Here is a 15,648-nt window from a genome sequence, read left to right on the forward strand (position 1 = left end):
GGTTCCTCTTCTCCTCTTGTCTCCTGAAGGCATCTCTGTTTGCCTTTCCATGTGCCCTAAGGACTGGCGTGGGCCTTTCGGGACAAATGAGCAGCTGCAAAAGGGTATTTTGGTGCCTCCCAAGGGCCTCCATTTCTCCTTTTGTGCTTTCCAGGCCGCTCTGTTTGCCCTCTGGTGTGGCTTGCAGCTCTACAGGTGCCGTTTGGTGCAGCCCACAGCCCTCCGTCTGCCCTCGGCTGACACCCAGAACCCTCCTTCTGCCTTTCTCTGTGCCCCACAAATACCTTTACCCTCTTCTCCCCTCAGGATTGGCTCCAGTGGCCTCCCACCCTGTCCTCAACAAGAGGAAGCTGAGGGACGCACCGGGCACGCACGGCGCTTTGGGTCTGGGGGGCCCCCTGTGGAGGTCGGCCTGCGAGCCGCCCCGGGCCAAGCACAGCCAGTTCCAGTCCCCTCACCACGCGACGCTGCACGCCACAGCTGCTGCCCATCAGAGGAGCTGCTGGCACCAGAGCTGTCACCAAGCAGAGGAGCCCATGTCACTGCTGCTCCGGCCTGCGTGGAGCTGCTGGGGCAGGAGGAGACCTGTGGGGATGCACGGCAGGGGGTCACGCATGGGGAGACAGACGCAGGAGGGGCCACAGAAGAAGACACATGAGGAGGCCTGTGGAAGGGGACACTGCTGGGGACGCGCTCTGGCCCGCAGGCGCTCCATGGCAGCACGGGCGAGGTTCCTCTGCAGTCCACAGCCTGCGGCGTGTGCAGGAGTCCTGCTGGAGCAGAAAGAACAGGCGAGAGGCAAGCGGCAGCAGAAGGGCAGACGGAAAGGCACAGAGCAGCCCACACAAACCATCCCACAGCAATGCAGAAAGTCCCGTGCCGCCCGTCACCTCCCGTTAGGCACGAGGTGGGACTGCAGGTGACGCAGAGCAGAGACGAGCGCAGGGGAAACCAAGCAGGGCACAGCGAGGGGGTCGTGGCTGAACGTGCCTGAGGAAAGATATGGAGAGAGGTTTGTTGCGCCCTTCCTTTGTCCTCCGTGTTTCCCAAGATGCCAATCAGGAACTGGATAGTGAGAGCAGCAGGCCCAAAATCTAGATCCATGCAGTCCTCCAAGTTGCAGCTGCTTTGCCTGGGACAGGCAAACGGTCTAAGAAGGGTGTCCCAAAGCCAGTGCAGCAGCACAGCAGCAGCCCGCAGGCAGCCCAGCTCCAGCCCTGCCATCTGAGGTCCAAAGCCGGGAAAAACCGGATCTAGGAGGAAGAAGGATGTTGCGTCAGGGGGAGCTTTAGAAGGGTTATCAGGAAAAATTTCTTTCTGAAGGCACTGGAACAGGCTGCCCAGGGAAGTGGTGGAGTCACCACCCCCGGGGGTGGTCAAAAAATGCGTGGACGTGGCACTCGGGGACGTGGTTTAGTAGGCCTGGTGGTTTTGGGTTGACGGTTGGACTTGATGACCTTTGAGGTCCTTTCCCACCTTAACAATTCTATGATTGTACGACTCTAAGGGGCAGCCGGTGAGCACCTTGTCAAGGCCCCCTCCTCAAAGCAGGCTTAGCGAGAGCAGGTGGCCCACCCGCGTGTCCAGACGGGGCTCCAGGTGGGCCACAGGGCAGCTGGGACGCGGTGCTGTTGCAACAAGACGATGCAAACCGGCAACGTGACGACACAACAGTGCCGTGGCACAGCAACGTGATGATGCAACAATGGCCGACTGCTATATAATAGCTGCTCGCTGGCAGACCGGCTGCAGTGGCCGCAGCTGGGTGCCTCTGGAGCGAGGTGCCAGTGCAAGGGTGGCAGCTTCAGGAGAGCAGCATGGAGCGAGGAGCCATGAAGCACCGTCTTACTGCTGGCGTCCGAGGCGTGGACGCACTGCTGAGAGTCGCGTGGCAGAAGGAAGAGGTGAGCAACGGGCCGATGGAGAGGGCTGAGCTCAGGAGTCCGGGACACGCCAGTCTGCGCTGGGGCCTCGGGATGTGCCCAGCGAGCTGGCAGGAATCCAAAGGCGGTCGGTCCGGGGAGAGTTTGGGGGGAGTCCTGCCTCTCTGCCCAGCCCGGCTTACGTGGGATGCGGATCTGGGTTGAGGAGGGGGATGGGAGTTGTGGGCACACGGACGAGGAAGCAGAGAGCAGCTTTTGAGTGGGCTGCTCTTGGCACTCTCCTCGGCTGGAGTCTTCCGAGAGCCTTTCCAGCGACTGCCGTGTGGGAGGCTGATGGAGACAGTGCCTCAGTGCCCAGGACTGTCTGTCTCTTTCCAGGTCGGCAGCAGCAGACAGCTGTGGGTGGAAGGAGGCACTGGGCTGCTGGACCTCCCCCTTGGGCTCAAGATCCCTGTGCTGCCCAACTCCAAGCTTGTCTTCTGCAGGACAAAGCTGGGGAAAAAGGTAAAGGAAGGGGAAAGGGCTGGAAAAGCTCTCCTCATTTGTGGAGTGTGGGCCTCAGCAGGGCCCCCAGTGCGGTGCAATTGATGAGGGAGGATGTGTTGGAACTTGTGGGCCATAAACCCTGAGAAGAAGAGAGATAGTGCCGAGCCATCCTGAGGGAGGAAGCAAGGCCTTGGATAAGATAAGAAAAGAATGTGTCTGCATGGCCTTAGTTTAGATGAGCTTAGGAAAAGAATGTGTCTGTATTAGCAACTGTGTTAACCAATCAATAGGTGCCTAGTTTGAAACTTAACCAATCAGTTTAAAACACGCTACCTTCTGATCTGTATAAATGTATGTGTGTAAGAACAATAAAACGATCATCCTGCTTGCATCAAGCGGTGTCCCGTCTCTCAATCGCGGCAAATTGGTGACCCCGACGTGATTCGGAGAAAAACCACCTATCTGCGTGGCATGCTGCGAGTCCCACAGGACGTTGAATGAGCTGCTGAAAGGAAGCAGGAGCCGGCTTAAACAATCCCTCTGGAGCTGAGAGGTGAGCTGTGGGAAACATGGGAAGTCAGACATCTTCCCCAGAGAGAGACGTATATGAGCTTATGAAAGCTCTCCTTAAAAAACATGGAAAGAATATTTCTGGGCATGATCTTAAACTAATGCTTAAATGGGTACAAGTGAAGATGCCCACCGAACTGCGTCTCCTATCTTTACGCGGGAACTTTGGGACGATGTGGGGGTGAAACTATGGGACGCGGCAACAACAGGGAACGCCGAAGCGCAGCATATGCTCCCCTGGTGGAGGAGTGTTTTTGAGACTTTAAAAGTGCAAGAGAAAAATCATAAAGACAAAGCAGGGGAGGAGGATAACTCTCCCACGGCGCCTCCGGTGCTGCCGGAGAACAAACCCTTAAGAGTGTGTGCTGCAGGATACCCCCCAGGGGGGGATCCTTTTGACCCGGGTCCGGTGGATCCTGAAAAAAACCAGATCTCTACCCCCCTAACCCGCGCGATGTGTGGGCTAATATAAAACGCCAAGCCTTGAAGGAGGGGGAGTTAGAAATCGCTAAAACAATTGTAGCCCCTGTGATCTATCAGGGTCGGGGGGCTCAGTGGGAGGCTTTATCTTTCTCGGTAATTAAGGAACTGCGTCGTACTGTTACTGAGCACGAGCTTTTGTCTCCGTATTTTGCAAGTTTGCTGTCTTCTGTTTTTGACACTTATGTTATGACTCCGCATGATTTAAAATCTTTAGCACAACTGTTACTGACTCCGACACAGTACTCCCTGTGGGAGTCACACTGGAGGGGGGGACTCCAGGCACTCTGTCACGACTTACGTGGGTCACGGCAATGCAGCTATAGCTGCGCTGACTATCGAGCACCTTACTGGCACGGGTCAGTATTCTGATCCGGTGGCTCAAGCCCGGGATATCCCACGGGAAGCTCTTGAAGCGATTCGTGAAAAAGCTAAAAAAGCCCTTTTTAAGGTCCCTGACTCACAAAAACCGCTAAAAACCTTCACTACGATTACCCAGGACCCCCGGGAACCTTATATGCAGTTTATTGACAGGCTGAAGCAAGCTCTGGAGCGTCAGATAGACAACACGGAAGCGCGGGAGATTTTGTTGTTAAAATTGGCTGTAGAAAATGCTAATGTGGATTGTAAAAAGTTACTGAAATCTCTCCCAAATCCAAACCCCACACTGGTGGAAATGGTAGAGGCTTGTAATAGAATTGGCACTATGGATCATAAATTTGAAGCCATGGCTGCTGCTTTTGCGGTCATGCACAGCTCTGGGGGGCCCAGGAATTGTTATGGTTGCGGCAAACCAGGTCATTTGAAAAGGAACTGTTTGGCTACCAATGCTGGTGCCAGGCCCCAGGCCCTTGGGGTCTGCCCTAGATGCCGAAAAGGGCGTCATTATGCTAATCAATGTCGGTCTAAGTATGATTTCCAGGGTCAACCGATACAGGGAAACCAATCGCGGAGGGCGGGGCAGCGACGCGCGCAGACACAAGTACCGCAGCCGACGTTTCAACCCCTACGGAGGGAACGAGCAGTGTCTCAAGTCTCCACCCAACAGCAGCTGGTAGCGCCGGATTGGACCTGGCAACCTCCCACACAGTAACGTTGCTCGATTCCTCGGTTCACTTATTGTTAACAAATGTTTCGGGGCCCCTACCCCCAAAAACTCAAGCGCTTTTGTTAGGAAGATCATCTACCACCTTGTCAGGACTTTTTGTACTACCAGAGGTTATTGATTCTGACAGTACTGATGAAATTAAAATCATGGCATGGACCCCGTTTCCTCCCTGCACGGTACCAGAAGGCAGCCGTATAGCACAATTGATATTGATTCCCACAGTGACGGACTCCCCAGTTCCTAACCAGCCTCAACAAAGGCAGAGAGGGTTTAAATCTACGGGGGACCCACAAATTTTATGGGTACAGTCTACTTCCCAAAAACAACCTGTGTACCAATGTACCCTTATTCGTGGGGGGCAGCAAGTAATATTAAATGGGATTATTGATACTGGAGCTGATGTCACAGTAATATCCCAGGCCAAGTGGCCTCCACAATGGCCTCTGGCTAATGTTTCCCAGACATTGGCTGGAATTGGGGGAACTGGTAAAAGTCACCAAAGCGTGGAATTAATCCAAATCCAAGGTCCGGAAGGGCATACAGCTTCTGTTAAGCCTTTTGTGTTACCTGTTCCTATGGTTCTGTGGGGGCGCGACGTACTGTCTCAGTGGGGAATGTCCATTCGGACCCATTTTTAGGTGGGGCCATTGAAGTGCGCGACACCCTGAAATTAACTTGGAAAACCAATGACCCTATTTGGGTAGATCAATGGCCCCTCCCTCTGGAAAAGCTTCGCGCCCTCCAGGAATTAGTCACGGAGCAGTTAACAAAAGGGCACATCGTGCCCTCCACTAGCCCTTGGAATTCACCTGTCTTTGTCATCAAGAAACAAACTGGCAAGTGGCGCTTACTCCATGACCTTAGAAAAATTAATGACGCTATGGAAGACATGGGAGCCCTTCAACCAGGACTCCCGTCCCCTACTATGATCCCTCGAGATTGGCACTTGACTGTTATTGACCTCAAAGACTGCTTTTTTAATATCCCACTGCATCCAGACGATGCTCCTAAATTTGCCTTTTCAGTTCCAAGTGTCAACATGCAAGCCCCATTGCAAAGATACCAGTGGGCTGTGCTGCCACAGGGAATGAAGAATAGTCCTACGATTTGTCAGTGGTACGTAGCTAAAGTACTTACCCCTGTTAGAACTACAATGCCTAGTGTCTTGTTGTATCACTATATGGATGACATCCTGGTGGCTGCACAACTCCATGGAGTCATGGAGGAAGCCGTAGCTCTTGTCATGGCTGCCGTTAACTCGGCAGGCCTCTGTATTGCGCCGGAAAAAATTCAAAAAATATCTCCATGGAAATACTTAGGTTGGCGCATCAGGGCCCAGACTATAATTCCCTAACCTCTGCAGATACAGACAGACATACAGAATTTACATGATGTACAGAAATTGTTGGGAACAATCAATTGGGTCCGACCACTGTTGGGGATTTCTAATGCAGATTTAAGTCCTTTATTTAGACTGCTAAAAGGGGACACTGACTTACGCTCCCCCCGCAGTCTTGACCCTGAAGCCACTACTTCCCTGCAAAAGGTTGCTACAGCAATTAGTCTTTGACAAGCACATCGATGGGCTCCCGAGCTACCCTTTTTTCTGATTATTTTAAACCCCGCTCGACAACCTTATGCGCTAATATTTCAGTGGGATTCTCAAAAATCAGACCCACTGCTGATTATTGAATGGGTTTTCTTACCGAATCAGTCTTCAAAGACTATTTCAACACAGCACGAGATGTTTGCATCTTTAATCATTAGAGCCCAGCAACGTTTGCTGACACTATCAGGAATGGACTTTGCCTGCATCTGTTTGCCTGTGGCAAGTACTTACTTGCAGTGGCTCCACCAACAATCCGATGCCTTCAGTATAGCAATAGCTGGCTATACAGGACAACTTACTTCTCACCCGCCATCTCATAAGCTACTCAATGCTGACTTTCATCTTCTGTCCAGGCCAAAAAGAAGCGACCAACCCTTGCAGGCCCTCACCGTGTTTACGGACGGCTCTGGAAAGTCGCATAAATCGGTCATCTTATGGTGGGATGACCAACGTGGACAATGGGACTCGGATATAGAGACTGTGCCTGGTTCTCCTCAGATAGTAGAACTGAACGCGGTTGTTCGAGTTTTCCGAAAGTGGTCCACACCGCTTAACATAATTACTGACTCAGCTTATGTTGCAGGAATTGTTGAACGGGCTGAAGCATCTGTGTTACGTGATGTCTCACATTCTGAATTGTTTGCTTTATTGCAGGAACTTATTTTCCTCCTGGACTAGCGCCCTCATCCCTATTTTGTCATGCACGTCAGGGCACATACTGCTTTACCTGGTTTTATTGCAGAAGGGAATCGACGAGCTGATATACTTACATTACCAGTGCAAGTATTACCGGATCGCATAGCACAGGCTAAACTCAGCCATTCTTTCTTTCACCAGAATGCTGGAGGTCTTAAACGGCAATTTGACCTCGCTACCCAGCAAGCAACTAACATTATCACCGTGTGTCCTGACTGTCAAAAACACTCCTTTCCGTCGGTAGCGGGAGGGGTTAATCCTAGGGGACTGCAGAGCTTACAACTGTGGCAAACTGATGTAACCCACTTTTCAGAATTTGGTCATCTAAAATGTATTCACTCTTCCATTGATACCTTTTCTGGTGCCCTATTTGCCTCCTGCCACACAGGAGAAAAGACACGTGATGTTCAAAAACATTTAATGCGTGCCTTTGCCACTTTAGGTATACCCTCTCAGATCAAGACGGACAACGGCCCTGCCTACGTGTCCGCTGCAACAAAAACCTTTTTTAACTCCTGGGGGATTACTCACGTTACTGGCATTCCTCACTCCCCTACAGGCCAATCCTTAATTGAACGCTCTCATCAATCTCTGAAACGTTTATTACAACAACAAAAAGGGGGAGTAGGGACTGCTACCCCTGAGGAGCGTCTACAGAAAGCCTTATATGTTTTTAATTTTTTAAATTGTTCTCTGTTAGACAGCAACCCTCCGATAGTTCGTCATTTTAATACAAACGCTTCGTTTGAAGCAACAATCAAGGCCCCAGTATTGATTCGAGATCCTGAAACAGGTAAGATCATGGGACCGTACCCCCTTATCACGTGGGGCAGAGGTTATGCTTGTGTTTCCACAGAAAGAGGCCCCCGATGGATTCCAGCAAAAAGTGTGCGGCCTTTCCGTGAATAGTTACCACAACCGTCTGAGGACGAATCGGATCGCACCCGGGACCAACCTTCAGAGCAGCAAGTTGGTGAACCTCCTCCAGAGGTCCAGGACAATCAGGACGGTTGAATCATAAACATAGAAGGACTGTATGAACCAGCATATAGAAACACCAGTCACGAAAGTTTCGTGTCTTTTCTGTAACACTTGCGAACCATAGGTTTTGTGTACATGCTATAAAGACAGCAGTGTATGCTTTAGCTGTTTTTATTTTTCTGTTATTACTCCTTCCATGCCTGTTGCAGTGTTTGCAAAAACTAATAACACGCTCAGTAAAAGGAATTCTTACTGTACAACAGGAAGGGGGAGATGTGGGCCTCAGCAGGGCCCCCAGTGCGGTGCAATTGATGAGGGAGGATGTGTTGGAACTTGTGGGCCATAAACCCTGAGAAGAAGAGAGATAGTGCCGAGCCATCCTGAGGGAGGAAGCAAGGCCTTGGATAAGATAAGAAAAGAATGTGTCTGCATGGCCTTAGTTTAGATGAGCTTAGGAAAAGAATGTGTCTGTATTAGCAACTGTGTTAACCAATCAATAGGTGCCTAGTTTGAAACTTAACCAATCAGTTTAAAACACGCTACCTTCTGATCTGTATAAATGTATGTGTGTAAGAACAATAAAACGATCATCCTGCTTGCATCAAGCGGTGTCCCGTTTCTCAATCGCGGCAGTGGAGTCCCTGTCATCCAGAGCAGTCCCTGTGGCCAGCTGCCCTACAGCGGGCCCTGCAGCCCTTCAGTATGGCACCGCTGGGCAGCAGAGGGAAGCTCCTGGCTCCCTGGCCTGCGCACAAGCAGGAGGACTTGCCCTTTTTCTGGACCGCTTTCGGGCACCGCGCAAGCGTGCGACCGGGGCCCTCCCTGCCTGTGGCCGGCAGCAGTGTGTTCCGGTGCCGGGCAATGTGCCCTTCTGCCTCATCTAGCAACGCTGAGCCAGGCTCTGGGGTACTCTTGAGGGACACTCCAACCTTCTCCTGCTTGCCCTGTCGGCCTGTTCACAAAAGCTGAGGCTTCTTCGCTCGGGGAACGCACGCAGCATCGTCTTGCTACTCCAGCTTGCAGTGCGTTTTTCCCAAGGCAGACGCTTCCGGGAGGCAGGGTTCGTGGGCACAGCCCTGGGGCCTGCCTAACCCCGAGGAGACTGCTGTCAGTGCATTATCCCTCTGCTGCGTTTCAACCGCCGGCCTTGAACTTGTCACTCTGAAGGCTCATTTCTCTTGGGCCAAGGTCTGCAGCTCCTCCCGCTGGCCTGAGCTGCCTGCTCGCTGGTGGGGTTTGTCTTCTCTCCTGCAGCCCAACCCGGTCTGGCCCTGCAGTCTGCCTGTGGTGGTCTCTGTGCTTTCAGAAGGAAGGACAAGCGTATTGCTCTTCCAACTACCTTGACCTTTTCACAAGAACCGCTTGGCACCTCTTTGCTGCTCTCTCCTGCCTCCTTCATGCTCTCGAAAATCTCTTTTACAGCTTCACCAGCCCTCTGGCTATTTCAATCTGGGAGACCCATGCTGCCGCCTGCTGAGCACGGAATACAACAGCCTGCATGACCCGCATCTGCGGGCCTACCACCAACGGAAGAACCACCTGCACAGGCTGAAGACAGAAGGTCGCGTCACCGGGGACAGCAGAGTGAGTAGGTTTGGACGGCGGGCTGATGCAAACAGCCCTCACCAAGCGGGCTTCCCAGAGTGCTTGCGGCAGCCGCCTGTTCCTGCCGGAGGGCCCAGGGCTGTGGGGCTGGCTTCCCTGCCAGCAGAAGTAGCGCCAGCCTCCGTCTGCCACTTGCCACTCCTGCTCTTCTCAGGCTGCCCCGCGCTGCCCGGGTCTTGAGGAGGCAGCCGGTGCCAGGCCTGGCGCTGGGCTCAGGAGCACCGCTCAGCCCTGCCTGGCGGCTGTCAGGGGCCCCACCACCGCGGAGGGCACGCCAGGGGAGGCCAGGGGAGGCCAGGGGAGGGTGTGCAGAGGACCAGCTCCCCTCCCGCTGCCTTTGGGCTGTTTTGGGGAAGGCAGTCTACGTAGCTGGCTTGACGGTTCTTGGGGCACTTCTCCCCTCGTCTCTCCATAGGTGGTTTGCACTTTGAAGGAGTTCAATGACTACAGGCACTATCTGAGCACGCTGAAGCTGGAGGCAGTGAAAATGTCCATGCGAGAGCAGGTAGGCAAAGCGCAGTGTCTGTAGACACCTGTCAGCAGCACGGGGCCGAGGGCTGGGGCTTCACTTACAGCATCTTGGGCAGGCGGTCGGTGCAGAAGAGCTTGAGGGCTGTGCTGCTGGGCCGGGTGCTGCTGCTAGCTGAGCTAGCGCAGGGTGCAGGGGTGGGCACGGGCGGGAAAGTCCCGCGCAAGCATGGCGAGTCCCGTGGGTCGCACTTCTCTTCTGCCCTTGTCGGGTTGCAGAAGCCGAGCGCTGTCCTTGGCCCGCGGGATGCCTCAGCACGCAGGGGCCTGAGCGCCTGTCTGGGCAACAGCAAGCCACAACCCGCTGTCGCCTTTCCGAAAAAGTTTCAGGAACAACTGGACAAATCAAATGGTGGCTGCGCACTGCCGGGACGGACTGACGTGCCTCCCCTGCTAGAGCGGCGGCTGCAGCAGGAAAGAAAGCGCTTGCCAGGTGGACAGAGGAAGAGGAGGCAGAGGTAAGCAAAGGCCCAGTAACGCTTGCCCTTGAAGGGGGCCCGTGCTCGCTGAGAGAAGTCCTGGAGACTCCTGTTCCTGGAAACAAAGGAAGCCCAGTGGTGGCAGGAGCCGGCACCGGCTGCAAACCCCTTGGTGCTGTCTCTGCTTGGAGCCTTCGACAGGCAGCTGGAAGCTGCTGTGGGGACTGCTGGAACAAAGCAAGCCGGAGTAGGAGGACGGGAGCAGCTGAGCAGAAAATGGCCTGGGCAAGACGGACAGAGCGGCTCCTTCTCAGCTGCCTTCTTTTCTCTCAACAGGCACCTCGCTGTCACCAAGCAGCGGACAGAAAGACGGGAGTCTCTTGGAAAGCAGCAACGCCTCCTCCAGCAGGCCGAGGGCCAACAGCAGCAGCAGCAGCAGCTGGCGAAGCACAGACAGCCAGGCACCCGCAGCAGCTTTCAACAGTCCGCTGTGGAAGGGAGTCCGGTGAGTAGGAGCCACGTGGGTGCTGGGGGCCGCCTCTGCTGTGCGGCAGCGCGTTGGCACCCGGGCTCTTCCTCTCAGTCTGCTCAGCACCGGCCTCGGCTCCAGCCAACGAGCCCCTTGGCTGTACTAGCTCCATTCACTCATCAACTACTCTCGTCATTTTTGTCTCCCAAGTGTGCTGGAGAAGAAGCGCCTAAGAGCGCGCAGCCTGCACCGCTGCAGCCTACGCTGGCAGAAGACCAGGAGCTGGAAGAGGAGTCTCAGAGTGTGGCACAGCCGCCACTGGAGCGGGTGTCTCAGAGCATGGCACAAAAAGCACTGGAGCGGGTGAAGAGGCTCTATCAGTCCGCCCGCGCCCTGAGGAGGGCTTCCCACGAGGTCAGCAGCAGCTTGGTTGCCAACGCCACAGTGGTAGAGCCTTTGCACACTTCTCCTGTGCATCGCCGGGGGAAAAAGAGACTGGCAGTCGTGCAGAAAGTGAAGAAGAAGATAGAGGTAGAAAGGCAATCCAAGAAAAAATCACAGAAGCTTCCACCACCGAAGGTCTTGCCACCTCTCAGCCTCCCTGCAACAGCCACGCCTTCAGCAGAAGCAGGACAACTCAGAAAGGAGAGCTCACGCACCGTCCTCCCGCCTCTCGCCCGAGGCGCTGAGCAAGATGCTCGCCGGCCAACAGCACGCCTTCACAGGTCCCGCGATTACACCTCCGGAGCCGCAGCAACTTCTTTCATGCCTGTACGCAGGCCAGGATGGACTGCAGGCACCCTCCCCTCCACGGGCTCGCATATTCCAAGACAGCCCGTGCCTCCGGCGGGTCGGAAGCCCCCTGCCCAGCCAGGAGCCCGGCGCAGACCACTGCCTTTGAAGGTTTCCCAGCAGAAGCCCAGGCAGCCCAAGTCCTGCAAATAGGCGGTCGCTGGCAGCCTCGTGGAGGGTGTCCTGAGGAGGTGTGCGGCTCCAGGGCCACAGACACCCCGGGCACCTCCCCGCGGTGTAACCAAGGCGATGGAATTAGTTAATCATAAAGCACGAACAATGCTGCTATGTCCCTGGTACAGCCCTGCCCATCTGCTCATTAGGGCTGGGAACAGAGGGTTTAGTCCCTAGGTAACCATTAATGTTAAACAATAATGGTGGAGGGGGATTTTTAATAGAAATAGCGTTACCTAAGAGTTGCAGGTGCATTTCTGGGACCTGTCTATTGTGTGAATTAACTGAAGCAAAAAGTCATACATCTCCCCCCAAAGAAGTTAGTTTTCATTAAAACTAGCAGGTGCCTACAACTGGGCAAGACGACCCGTGCCGCAGGGACAAGAGCCAGAAGAGGACTGAGCTTGTGCAGAAAGAGGGGTCAACCCGCGGACACTGTGATGAAGAGGATGAGCCTTCATCTTGAGACCCCCGACGACCACCACTAGGAGGCACTGCGCAAGCGCAGCTGGGAGCAGTCTATGGAAATGGACTGATTTGACTATGAAAGGAAGAGCTTGCGTAATCAGATGAATATGTATATTTTGATCTATGTAAACTGCACGGAAGGGGTATGGGGTATGCACGTTGGGTGGAATTATCCCCCGTGCATCCAGCGCTGCAATAAAGAATGCTGCCTTTTAACGCTACATTGGTGTTGCGAGGTTTTATTCCCTGGTTTTCAGCAACACCGGCACAGAATAAAGACTTTGCTCCCAACGCCTCGCCTCTGCCTTCATTTATTCGTGCCAGGCCACGCTGTGTCTGGGTATTTTCCAGGCAACCTTTTCCCTCGTTGTCTCCCTCCTGCAGGCTCGGTCAGGCCAAGAGCCAGTTTCAAAGGGCAGAAAAGCAGCCAACGTTCCTGCCTTGCTCAGACAGCTTTGTGGCCGGGCTCTTGCAGGGGCTGGTGCAGCTCTGTAAAGCCACACGCATGCCTTACGGGAGCCCCGTCTGCAGCTGCTGTTGAAGGCTGCGCCTTGTCCTGCGCCTTTATTCTCTCGTCCCCTGAAGGCCTCCTGATGGGCCTTTGGGTTGCCACCCAGGGCCCTCACTGGGCCCTTCGGTGTTCTTCCAATGGACCACCCTCCAGCTTTTCATCTATCACAGGGGGTTCCTCTTCTCCTCTTGTCTCCTGAAGGCATCTCTGTTTGCCTTTCCATGTGCCCTAAGGACTGGCGTGGGCCTTTCGGGACAAATGAGCAGCTGCAAAAGGGTATTTTGGTGCCTCCCAAGGGCCTCCATTTCTCCTTTTGTGCTTTCCAGGCCGCTCTGTTTGCCCTCTGGTGTGGCTTGCAGCTCTACAGGTGCCGTTTGGTGCAGCCCACAGCCCTCCGTCTGCCCTCGGCTGACACCCAGAGCCCTCCCTCTGCCTTTCTCTGTGCCCCACAAATGCCTTTACCCTCTTTTCCCCTCAGGATTGGCTCCAGTGGCCTCCCACCCTGTCCTCAACAAGAGGAAGCTGAGGGACGCACCGGGCACACACGGCGCTTTGGGTCTGGGGGGCCCCCTGTGGCCCCGGGCCAAGCACAGCCACTTCCAGTCCCCTCACCACGCGACGCTGCGCGCCACAGCTGCTGCCCATCAGAGGAGCTGCTGGCACCAGAGCTGCCACCAAGCAGAGGAGCCCATGTCACTGCTGCTCCGGCCTGTGTGGAGCTGCTGGGGCAGGAGGAGACCTGTGGGGATGCACGGCAGGGGGTCACGCATGGGGAGACAGACGCAGGAGGGGCCACAGAAGAAGACACACGAGGAGGCCTGTGGAAGGGGACACTGCTGGGGACGCGCTCTGGCCCGCAGGCGCTCCATGGCAGCACGGGCGAGGTTCCTCTGCAGTCCACAGCCTGCGGCGTGTGCAGGAGTCCTGCTGGAGCAGAAAGAACAGGCGAGAGGCAAGCGGCAGCAGAAGGGCAGAGGGAAAGGCACAGAGCAGCCCACACAAACCATCCCACAGCAATGCAGAAAGTCCTGTGCCGCCCATCACCTCCCGTTAGGCACGAGGTGGGACTGCAGGTGACGCAGAGCAGAGACGAGCGCAGGGGAAACCAAGCAGGGCACAGCGAGGGGGTCGTGGCTGAACGTGCCTGAGGAAAGATATGGAGAGAGGTTTGTTGCGCCCTTCCTTTGTCCTCCGTGTTTCCCAAGATGCCAATCAGGAACTGGATAGTGAGAGCAGCAGGCCCAAAATCTAGATCCATGCAGTCCTCCAAGTTGCAGCTGCTTTGCCTGGGACAGGCAAACGGTCTAAGAAGGGTGTCCCAAAGCCAGTGCAGCAGCACAGCAGCAGCCCGCGGGCAGCCCAGCTCCAGCCCTGCCATCTGAGGTCCAAAGCCGGGAAAAACCGGAACTAGGAGGAAGAAGGATGTTGCGTCAGGGGGAGCTTTAGAAGGGTTATCAGGAAAAATTTCTTTCTGAAGGCACTGGAACCGGCTGCCCAGGGAAGTGGTGGAGTCACCACCCCCGGGGGTGGTCAAAAAATGCGTGGACGTTGTGGAGTCCTGGTTGGACGAGAGTGGACATAGTTTGGTGCGTTGAGCAACCCAGGTTCCAATCCAGAATTGAGCCTTGGGAGCGGCTGACACAGAACCCTGCTGGGAAGGCAGTGCGACGAGCTCGGGACACTGGAGCAAGGGGAACGTCACCGTTTCCTGCCACACTGTCACTTCCTTCCTGCCACGTTTTTGTTTCCTGCCACAGTACTGTTTTCACTTCGAGATGCAGCTCTGCACCAATCACAACGAGTTGCAGTAGTTTTGCCTATATATGGATTGGGGGTTTAACCATTCAGATGCTGTAATAGTTTTGCTATATAAACCTTGTTTTTGCTGACTCATAAAGGTGAACGATCATACTCATATTGGAGTCACATCGTTACAACGGATCCGTAACCCACGCCAACATTTGGTAGCAGAGGATGGACGGTTTCCCTGCAGGAGTCCCTCAGTCTGCGGTGAGCAGCTAGAGAGGGGGCGTGGGAGTAACGGCTGGGAGGGTCCTGCCTGGGTGCGAACGCGCAGGGCAGACACGGACGGCCGACTCCCAGGAATTTTCGAGCCACACTGGGGCTGCCTGGTGCAGCTAAATTTTAACGTGGAGGCCGTGGTCGCAAGCACGGAGATAGGGACTGCGGCAACGTTGCTAGTCGGTATTCTCTCTAAGAGAGGAATAGACGCAATGGCAAACCAACTCATGAAGTTGATTAAACTGGGGCAACGATGGGGTCACTTTGCGGATACTCCGCTACTGTTTTCCATCTCGGAATGGCAAGAGTTAGGAGAGATGATGTGGGAAAGGACAATAACGGGGGAGGACAAGGAGGAAAAGGAGATAAAAGCCGTCCGCGAGCTCTGGCGAACAGTATTACACACTTTAAAAGCCATGAAAGCTGAACGAGAGGTGGCGTGTGCTGCAGCTCAGATGCTGGCTCCGGAGCCCGGGAAAGATCACGCGCCTAAACCTGGGACATTATCACGGGTTTTCGGGCTACCTGCTGTTAGAGGGATGACTGGGATCACTTGTAACACAATTGCCGAGATTCGAGCGAGTGCAGAGTGCGGTTCCGGTCTCGGCACAGAGCTGGGGGGCCCACCGGAAGTTGTTGCCAGAGACATCAACTCGAAATGCGAGCCGGACGCGGTAGTACGACCGCCCCCGGGGAGCGGGGAGGAGTCGGGCGCAGAAGTGCGACTGTCTTTCGGAAGAGGGGAGGAGCAGCTAGTACCACCCCCAGAGGGGGAGGGGGAAGGGGTGCGGCTTACGACATCGGCCCTTCCTGGGGCGCGGCCTGCAACATCGGCCCCTCCTCTCTA

The sequence above is a fragment of the Opisthocomus hoazin genome, chromosome 36 (genome assembly GCF_030867145.1).
Source record: "Opisthocomus hoazin isolate bOpiHoa1 chromosome 36, bOpiHoa1.hap1, whole genome shotgun sequence".
Lineage (NCBI taxonomy): Eukaryota > Metazoa > Chordata > Aves > Opisthocomiformes > Opisthocomidae > Opisthocomus > Opisthocomus hoazin.